General features: G+C 36.7%; 2 non-coding genes across 2 annotated transcripts; both read left to right on the top strand.

The window, feature by feature from the left end:
* Positions 1 to 1,119: 1,119 nt before the first annotated feature.
* On the top strand, positions 1,120 to 1,193 carry TRNAN-GUU (transfer RNA asparagine (anticodon GUU)). The gene has a single exon. It is a non-coding gene; the product is annotated as a tRNA-Asn (tRNA).
* Positions 1,194 to 3,453: 2,260 nt separating this feature from the next.
* Positions 3,454 to 3,527, top strand: TRNAN-GUU (transfer RNA asparagine (anticodon GUU)). The gene has a single exon. It is a non-coding gene; the product is annotated as a tRNA-Asn (tRNA).
* Positions 3,528 to 8,577: the final 5,050 nt, after the last annotated feature.

The raw sequence follows: 8,577 nt of genomic DNA, 5'->3' as shown, positions 1-8,577 counted from the left end.
TGGTGGTTCAATCCCACCCAGGGACGTAATTGACCTTGTGATCAAATTTTGGTGATCTTTAAGTAGACAAGTCAAAATTTCAAACCACCTCTTATAGTGTAGGGTACCTGGCCTTCTCTGATGCAATCAGAGTCAGATTTGATTAAGTCATTTTATAAAAAACAGGAAGCACAATTTAGCATGGGGTTGCAGAGAAAAAAAATGATGCAGGCAGAGAAATCCAATTGAGTGATTAATCAGCTCTCCATTTTATGGCTTTATTTTTATGCTAACACATTTGCTCTCTGAAAAGTGTCCACAAAGCCAAGTCTCTGATTAACACCTTTGTAGGAATGGTTTTTCACCTATTACTGATTAAAACTTGCTTCATTGGAAAGGCAGCAAGATGCATCCTCATTACAATGTCCACTGAAATAATACAGGTTGACACCAGGAAACATAAACCTCACTGCATCCTTGCTGCTTTCTCAAGTGGGAATCTGTTTAATGTGAAAACCAGGTGATATCTAATCAGCACACAGGTAAGAAGTTAAGATACTCTTTCTTTAAGGGTGAAGATGTTTCTCACAAAATCGTTGCCCCAATGCATCATTGAAATTCAAGATGGAAAGATGATTTTGAAATATCAATTGTACATTTTGCATTGCTCTTCTGGTGACAATGTAGCTTGTTTTTGTCAATTACCATTTCAGTAATAGGGTAAAGAAAATTAAGTGGATTTCTGAAAGAAAACAATGCTGTCAATATACTATTAAAACAAATTAAAATGTTAAAAGTTATTGTACTTTAAGTAAAAATAAAAGAGTCAAAATATCAATTCCAGTTTTGGAAGAATTTAATTAACAAAAAAATAAGTGCACATAGCAGAGGATGGTTTCGATCCACCGACCTCTCGGTTATGGGCCCAGCACGCTTCCACTGCGCCACTCTGCTGCTCATGTAAGTGTCAGAGATCCTGAAGTACTCACTCATCATGTGAAAGTACCAATGTGTTTCTTCGTTGGTCAATGGAAGAAAAATCTTGCAAAACTCTCCAGATTATTGCCTTTTTAACCTTTTTCTAGGAAACTTTCTAGATGAATGCTTTTTAGCCTTTGTCAGCACATGCTTTTGCAATCTGTCTCTGTGGCGCAATCGGTTAGCGCATTCGGCTGTTAACCGAAAGGTTGGTGGTTCAATCCCACCCAGGGACGTAATTGACCTTGTGATCAAATTTTGGTGATCTTTAAGTAGACAAGTCAAAATTTCAAACCACCTCTTATAGTGTAGGGTACCTGGCCTTCTCTGATGCAATCAGAGTCAGATTTGATTAAGTCATTTTATAAAAAACAGGAAGCACAATTTAGCATGGGGTTGCAGAGAAAAAAAATGATGCAGGCAGAGAAATCCAATTGAGTGATTAATCAGCTCTCCATTTTATGGCTTTATTTTTATGCTAACACATTTGCTCTCTGAAAAGTGTCCACAAAACCAAGTCTCTGATTAACACCTTTGTAGGAATGGTTTTTCACCTATTACTGATTAAAACTTGCTTCATTGGAAAGGCAGCAAGATGCATCCTCATTACAATGTCCACTGAAATAATACAGGTTGACACCAGGAAACATAAACCTCACTGCATCCTTGCTGCTTTCTCAAGTGGGAATCTGTTTAATGTGAAAACCAGGTGATATCTAATCAGCACACAGGTAAGAAGTTAAGATACTCTTTCTTTAAGGGTGAAGATGTTTCTCACAAAATCGTTGCCCCAATGCATCATTGAAATTCAAGATGGAAAGATGATTTTGAAATATCAATTGTACATTTTGCATTGCTCTTCTGGTGACAATGTAGCTTGTTTTTGTCAATTACCATTTCAGTAATAGGGTAAAGAAAATTAAGTGGATTTCTGAAAGAAAACAATGCTGTCAATATACTATTAAAACAAATTAAAATGTTAAAAGTTATTGTACTTTAAGTAAAAATAAAAGAGTCAAAATATCAATTCCAGTTTTGGAAGAATTTAATTAACCAAAAAATAAGTGCACATAGCAGAGAATGGTTTCGATCCACCGACCTCTGGGTTATGGGCCCAGCACGCTTCCGCTGTGCCACTCTGCTGCTCACATAAGTGTCAGAGATCCTGAAGTACTCACTCATCATGTGAAAGTACCAATGTGTTTCTTCGTTGGTCAATGGAAGAAAAATCTTGCAAAACTCTCCAGATTATTGCCCTTTTAACCTTTTTCTAGGAAACTTTCTAGATGAATGCTTTTTAGCCTTTGTCAGCACATGCTTTTGCAAGCTGTCTCTGTGGTGCAATCGGTTAGCGCATTCGGCTGTTAACCGAAAGGTTGCTGGTTCAATCCCACCCAGGGACGTAATTGACCTTGTGATCAAATTTTGGTGATCTTTAAGTAGACAAGTCAAAATTTCAAACCACCTGTTATAGTGTAGGGTACCTGGCCTTCTCTGATGCAATCAGAGTCAGATTTGATTAAGTCATTTTATAAAAAACAGGAAGCACAATTTAGCATGGGGCTGCAGAGAAAAAAAATTATGCAGGCAGAGAAATCCAATTGAGTGATTAATCAGCTCTCCATTTTATGGCTTTATTTTTATGCTAACACATTTGCTCTCTGAAAAGTGTCCACAAAGCCAAGTCTCTGATTAACACCTTTGTAGGAATGGTTTTTCACCTATTACTGATTAAAACTTGCTTCATTGGAAAGGCAGCAAGATGCATCCTCATTACAATGTCCACTGAAATAATACAGGTTGACACCAGGAAACATAAACCTCACTGCATCCTTGCTGCTTTCTCAAGTGTGAATCTGTTTAATGTGAAAACCAGGTGATATCTAATCAGCACACAGGTAAGAAGTTAAGAAAATCTTTCTTTAAGGGTGAAGATGTTTCTCACAAAATCGTTGCCCCAATGCATCATTGAAATTCAAGCTGGAAAGATGATTTTGAAATATCAATTGTACATTTTGCATTGCTCTTCTGGTGACAATGTAGCTTGTTTTTGTCAATTACCATTTCAGTAATAGGGTAAAGAAAATTAAGTGGATTTCTGAAAGAAAACAATACTGTCAATATACTATTAAAAAAAATTAAAATGTTAAAAGTTATTGTACTTTAAGTAAAAATAAAATAGTCAAAATATCAATTCCAGTTTTGGAAGAATTTAATTAACAAAAAAATAAGTGCACACAGCAGAGGATGGTTTCGATCCACCGGCCTCTGGGTTATGGGCCCATCACGCTTCCGCTGCGCCACTCTGCTGCTCATGTAAGTGTAAGAGATCCTGAAGTACTCACTCATCATGTGAAAGTACCAATGTGTTTCTTCGTTGGTCAATGGAAGAAAAATCTTGCAAAACTCTCCAGATTATTGCCTTTTTAACCTTTTTCTAGGAAACTTTCTAGATGAATGCTTTTTAGCCTTTGTTAGTACATGCTTTTGCAAGTTGTCTCTGTGGTGCAATCGGTTAGCGCATTCGGCTGTTAACCGAAAGGCTGGTGGTTCAATACCACCCAGGGACGTAATTGACCTTGTGATCAAATTTTGCTGATCTTTAAGTAGACAAGTCAAAATTTCAAACCACCTCTTATAGTGTAGGGTACCTGGCCTTCTCTGATGCAATCAGAGTCAGATTTGATTAAGTCATTTTATAAAAAACAGGAAGCACAATTTAGCATGGGGTTGCAGAGAAAAAAAATATGCAGGCAGAGAAATCCAATTGAGTGATTAATCAGCTCTCCATTTTATGGCTTTATTTTTATGCTAACACATTTGCTCTCTGAAAAGTGTCCACAAAGCCAAGTCTCTGATTAACACCTTTGTTGGAATGGTTTTTCACCTATTACTGATTAAAACTTGCTTCATTGGAAAGGCAGCAAGATGCATCCTCATTACAATGTCCACTGAAATAATACAGGTTGACACCAGGAAACATAAACCTCACTGCATCCTTGCTGCTTTCTCAAGTGGGAATCTGTTTAATGTGAAAACCAGGTGATATCTAATCAGCACACAGGTAAGAAGTTAAGAAAATCTTTCTTTAAGGGTGAAGATGTTTCTCACAAAATCGTTGCCCCAATGCATCATTGAAATTCAAGCTGGAAAGATGATTTTGAAATATCAATTGTACATTTTGCATTGCTCTTCTGGTGACAATGTAGCTTGTTTTTGTCAATTACCATTTCAGTAATAGGGTAAAGAAAATTAAGTGGATTTCTGAAAGAAAACAATGCTGTCAATATACTATTAAAACAAATTAAAATGTTAAAAGTTATTGTACTTTAAGTAAAAATAAAAGAGTCAAAATATCAATTCCAGTTTTGGAAGAATTTAATTAACAAAAAAATAAGTGCTCATAGCAGAGGATGGTTTCGATCCAACGACCTCTGGATTATGGGCCCAGCACGCTTCCGCTGCGCCACTATGCTGCCCACGTAAGTTTCAGACATCCTGAAGTACTCACTCATCATGTGAAAGTACCAATGTGTTTCTTCGTTGGTCAATGGACGAAAAATCTTGCAAAACTCTCCAGATTATTGCCTTTTTAACCTTTTTCTAGGAAACTTTCTAGATGAATGCTTTTTAGCCTTTGTTAGTACATGCTTTTGCAAGTTGTCTCTGTGGTGCAATCGGTTAGCGCATTCGGCTGTTAACCGAAAGGCTGGTGTTTCAATACCACCCAGGGACGTAATTGACCTTGTGATCAAATTTTGCTGATCTTTAAGTAGACAAGTCAAAATTTCAAACCACCTCTTATAGTGTAGGGTACCTGGCCTTCTCTGATGCAATCAGAGTCAGATTTGATTAAGTCATTTTATAAAAACAGGAAGCACAATTTAGCATGGGGTTGCAGAGAAAAAAAATATGCAGGCAGAGAAATCCAATTGAGTGATTAATCAGCTCTCCATTTTATGGCTTTATTTTTATGCTAACACATTTGCTCTCTGAAAAGTGTCCACAAAGGCAAGTCTCTGATTAACACCTTTGTAGGAATGGTTTTTCACCTATTACTGATTAAAACTTGCTTCATTGGAAAGGCAGCAAGATGCATCCTCATTACAATGTCCACTGAAATAATACAGTTTGACACCAGGAAACATAAACCTCACTGCATCCTTGCTGCTTTCTCAAGTGTGAATCTGTTTAATGTGAAAACCAGGTGATATCTAATCAGCACACAGGTAAGAAGTAAAGAAAATCTTTCTTTAAGGGTGAAGATGTTTCTCACAAAATCGTTGCCCCAATGCATCATTGAAATTCAAGCTGGAAAGATGATTTTGAAATATCAATTGTACATTTTGCATTGCTCTTCTGATGACAATGTAGCTTGTTTTTGTCAATTACTATTTCAGTAATAGGGTAAAGAAAATTAAGTGGATTTCTGAAAGAAAACAATACTGTCAATATACTATTAAAAAAAATTAAAATGTTAAAAGTTATTGTACTTTAAGTAAAAATAAAATAGTCAAAATATCAATTCCAGTTTTGGAAGAATTTAATTAACAAAAAAATAAGTGCACACAGCAGTGGATGGTTTCGATCCACCGGCCTCTGGGTTATGGGCCCAGCACGCTTCCGCTGCGCCACTCTGCTGCTCATGTAAGTGCAAGAGATCCTGAAGTACTCACTCATCATGTGAAAGTACCAATGTGTTTCTTCGTTGGTCAATGGAAGAAAAATCTTGCAAAACTCTCCAGATTATTGCCTTTTTAACCTTTTTCTAGGAAACTTTCTAGATGAATGCTTTTTTGCATTTGTCAGCACATGCTTTTGCAAGCTGTCTCTGTGGCGCAATCGGTTAGCGCATTCGGCTGTTAACAGAAAGGTTGGTGGTTCAATCCCACCCAGGGACGTAATTGACCTTGTGATCAATTTTTGTTGATCTTTAAGTAGACAAGTCAAAATTTTAAACCACCTCTTATAGTGTAGGGTACCTGGCCTTCTCTGATGCAATCAGAGTCAGATTTGATTAAGTCATTTTATAAAAAACAGGAAGCACAATTTAGCATGGGGTTGCAGAGAAAAAAAATTATGCAGGCAGAGAAATCCAATTGAGTGATTAATCAGCTCTCCATTTTATGGCTTTATTTTTATGCTAACACATTTGCTCTCTGAAAAGTGTCCACAAAGCCAAGTCTCTGATTAACACCTTTGTAGGAATGGTTTTTCACCTATTACTGATTAAAACTTGCTTCATTGGAAAGGCAGCAAGATGCATCCTCATTACAATGTCCACTGAAATAATACAGGTTGGCACCAGGAAACATAAACCTCACTGCATCCTTGCTGCTTTCTCAAGTGGGAATCTGTTTAATGTGAAAACCAGGTGATATCTAATCAGCACACAGGTAAGAAGTTAAGAAAATCTTTATTTAAGGGTGAAGATGTTTCTCACAAAATCGTTGCCCCAATGCATCATTGAAATTCAAGCTGGAAAGATGATTTTGAAATATCAATTGTACATTTTGCATTGCTCTTCTGGTGACAATGTAGCTTGTTTTTGTCAATTACCATTTCAGTAATAGGGTAAAGAAAATTAAGTGGATTTCTGAAAGAAAACAATGCTGTCAATATACTATTAAAACAAATTAAAATGTTAAAAGTTATTGTACTTTAAGTAAAAATAAAAGAGTCAAAATATCAATTCCAGTTTTGGAAGAATTTAATTAACCAAAAAATAAGTGCACATAGCAGAGGATGGTTTCGATCCACCGACCTCTGGGTTATGGGCCCAGCACGCTTCCGCTGCGCCACTCTGCTGCTCATGTAAGTGTCAGAGATCCTGAAGTACTCACTCATCATGTGAAAGTACCAATGTGTTTCTTCGTTGGTCAATGGAAGAAAAATCTTGCAAAACTCTCCAGATTATTGCCTTGTTAACCTTTTTCTAGGAAACTTTCTAGATGAATGCTTTTTAGCCTTTGTTAGTACATGCTTTTGCAAGTTGTCTCTGTGGTGCAATCGATTAGCGCATTCGGCTGTTCACCGAAAGGCTGGTGGTTCAATACCACCCAGGGACGTAATTGACCTTGTGATCAAATTTTGCTGATCTTTAAGTAGACAAGTCAAAATTTCAAACCACCTCTTATAGTGTAGGGTACCTGGCCTTCTCTGATGCAATCAGAGTCAGATTTGATTAAGTCATTTTATAAAAAACAGGAAGCACAATTTAGCATGGGGTTGCAGAGAAAAAAAAATATGCAGGCAGAGAAATCCAATTGAGTGATTAATCAGCTCTCCATTTTATGGCTTTATTTTTATGCTAACACATTTGCTCTCTGAAAAGTGTCCACAAAGCCAAGTCTCTGATTAACACCTTTGTTGGAATGTTTTTTCACCTATTACTGATTAAAACTTGCTTCATTGGAAAGGCAGCAAGATGCATCCTCATTACAATGTCCACTGAAATAATACAGGTTGACACCAGGAAACATAAACCTCACTGCATCCTTGCTGCTTTCTCAAGTGGGAATCTGTTTAATGTGAAAACCAGGTGATATCTAATCAGCACACAGGTAAGAAGTTAATAAAATCTTTCTTTAAGGGTGAAGATGTTTCTCACAAAATCGTTGCCCCAATGCATCATTGAAATTCAAGCTGGAAAGATGATTTTGAAATATCAATTGTACATTTTGCATTGCTCTTCTGGTGACAATGTAGCTTGTTTTTGTCAATTACCATTTCAGTAATAGGGTAAAGAAAATTAAGTGGATTTCTGAAAGAAAACAATGCTGTCAATATACTATTAAAACAAATTAAAATGTTAAAAGTTATTGTACTTTAAGTAAAAATAAAAGAGTCAAAATATCAATTCCAGTTTTGGAAGAATTTAATTAACAAAAAAATAAGTGCACATAGCAAAGGATGGTTTTGATCCACCGACCTCTGGGTTATGGGTCCAGCACGCTTCCGCTGCGCCACTCTGCTGCTCACATAAGTGTCAGAGATCCTGAAGTACTCACTCATCATGTGAAAGTACCAATGTGTTTCTTCATTGGTCAATGGAAGAAAAATCTTGCAAAACTCTCCAGATTATTGCCTTTTTAACCTTTTTCTAGGAAACTTTCTAGATGAATGCTTTTTAGCCTTTGTCAGTAGATGCTTTTGCAAGCTGTCTCTGTGGTGCAATCGGTTAGCGCATTTGGCTGTTAACCGAAAGGTTGGTGGTTCAATCCCACCCAGGGACGTAATTGACCTTGTGATCAAATTTTGCTGATCTTTAAGTAGACAAGTCAAAATTTCAAACCACCTTTTATGGTGTAGGGTACCTGGCCTTCTCTGATGCAATCAGAGTCATATTTGATTAAGTCATTTTATAAAAAACAGGAAGCACAATTTAGCATTGGGGTTGCAGAGAAAAAAAATTATGCAGGCAGAGAAATCCAATTGAGTGATTAATCAGCTCTCCATTTTATGGCTTTATTTTTATGCTAACACATTTGCTCTCTGAAAAGTGTCCACAAAGCCAAGTCTCTGATTAACACCTTTGTAGGAATGGTTTTTCACCTATTACTGATTAAAACTTGCTTCATTGGAAAGGCAGCAAGATGCATCCTCATTACAATGTCCACT

The sequence above is a fragment of the Pseudophryne corroboree genome, chromosome 4, assembly GCF_028390025.1.
Source record: "Pseudophryne corroboree isolate aPseCor3 chromosome 4, aPseCor3.hap2, whole genome shotgun sequence".
NCBI classification, from domain to species: Eukaryota; Metazoa; Chordata; class Amphibia; order Anura; family Myobatrachidae; genus Pseudophryne; species Pseudophryne corroboree.
The sequence above is the reverse complement of the archived record's forward strand: the minus strand, read 5'-3'. Positions and strand labels throughout refer to the sequence as shown.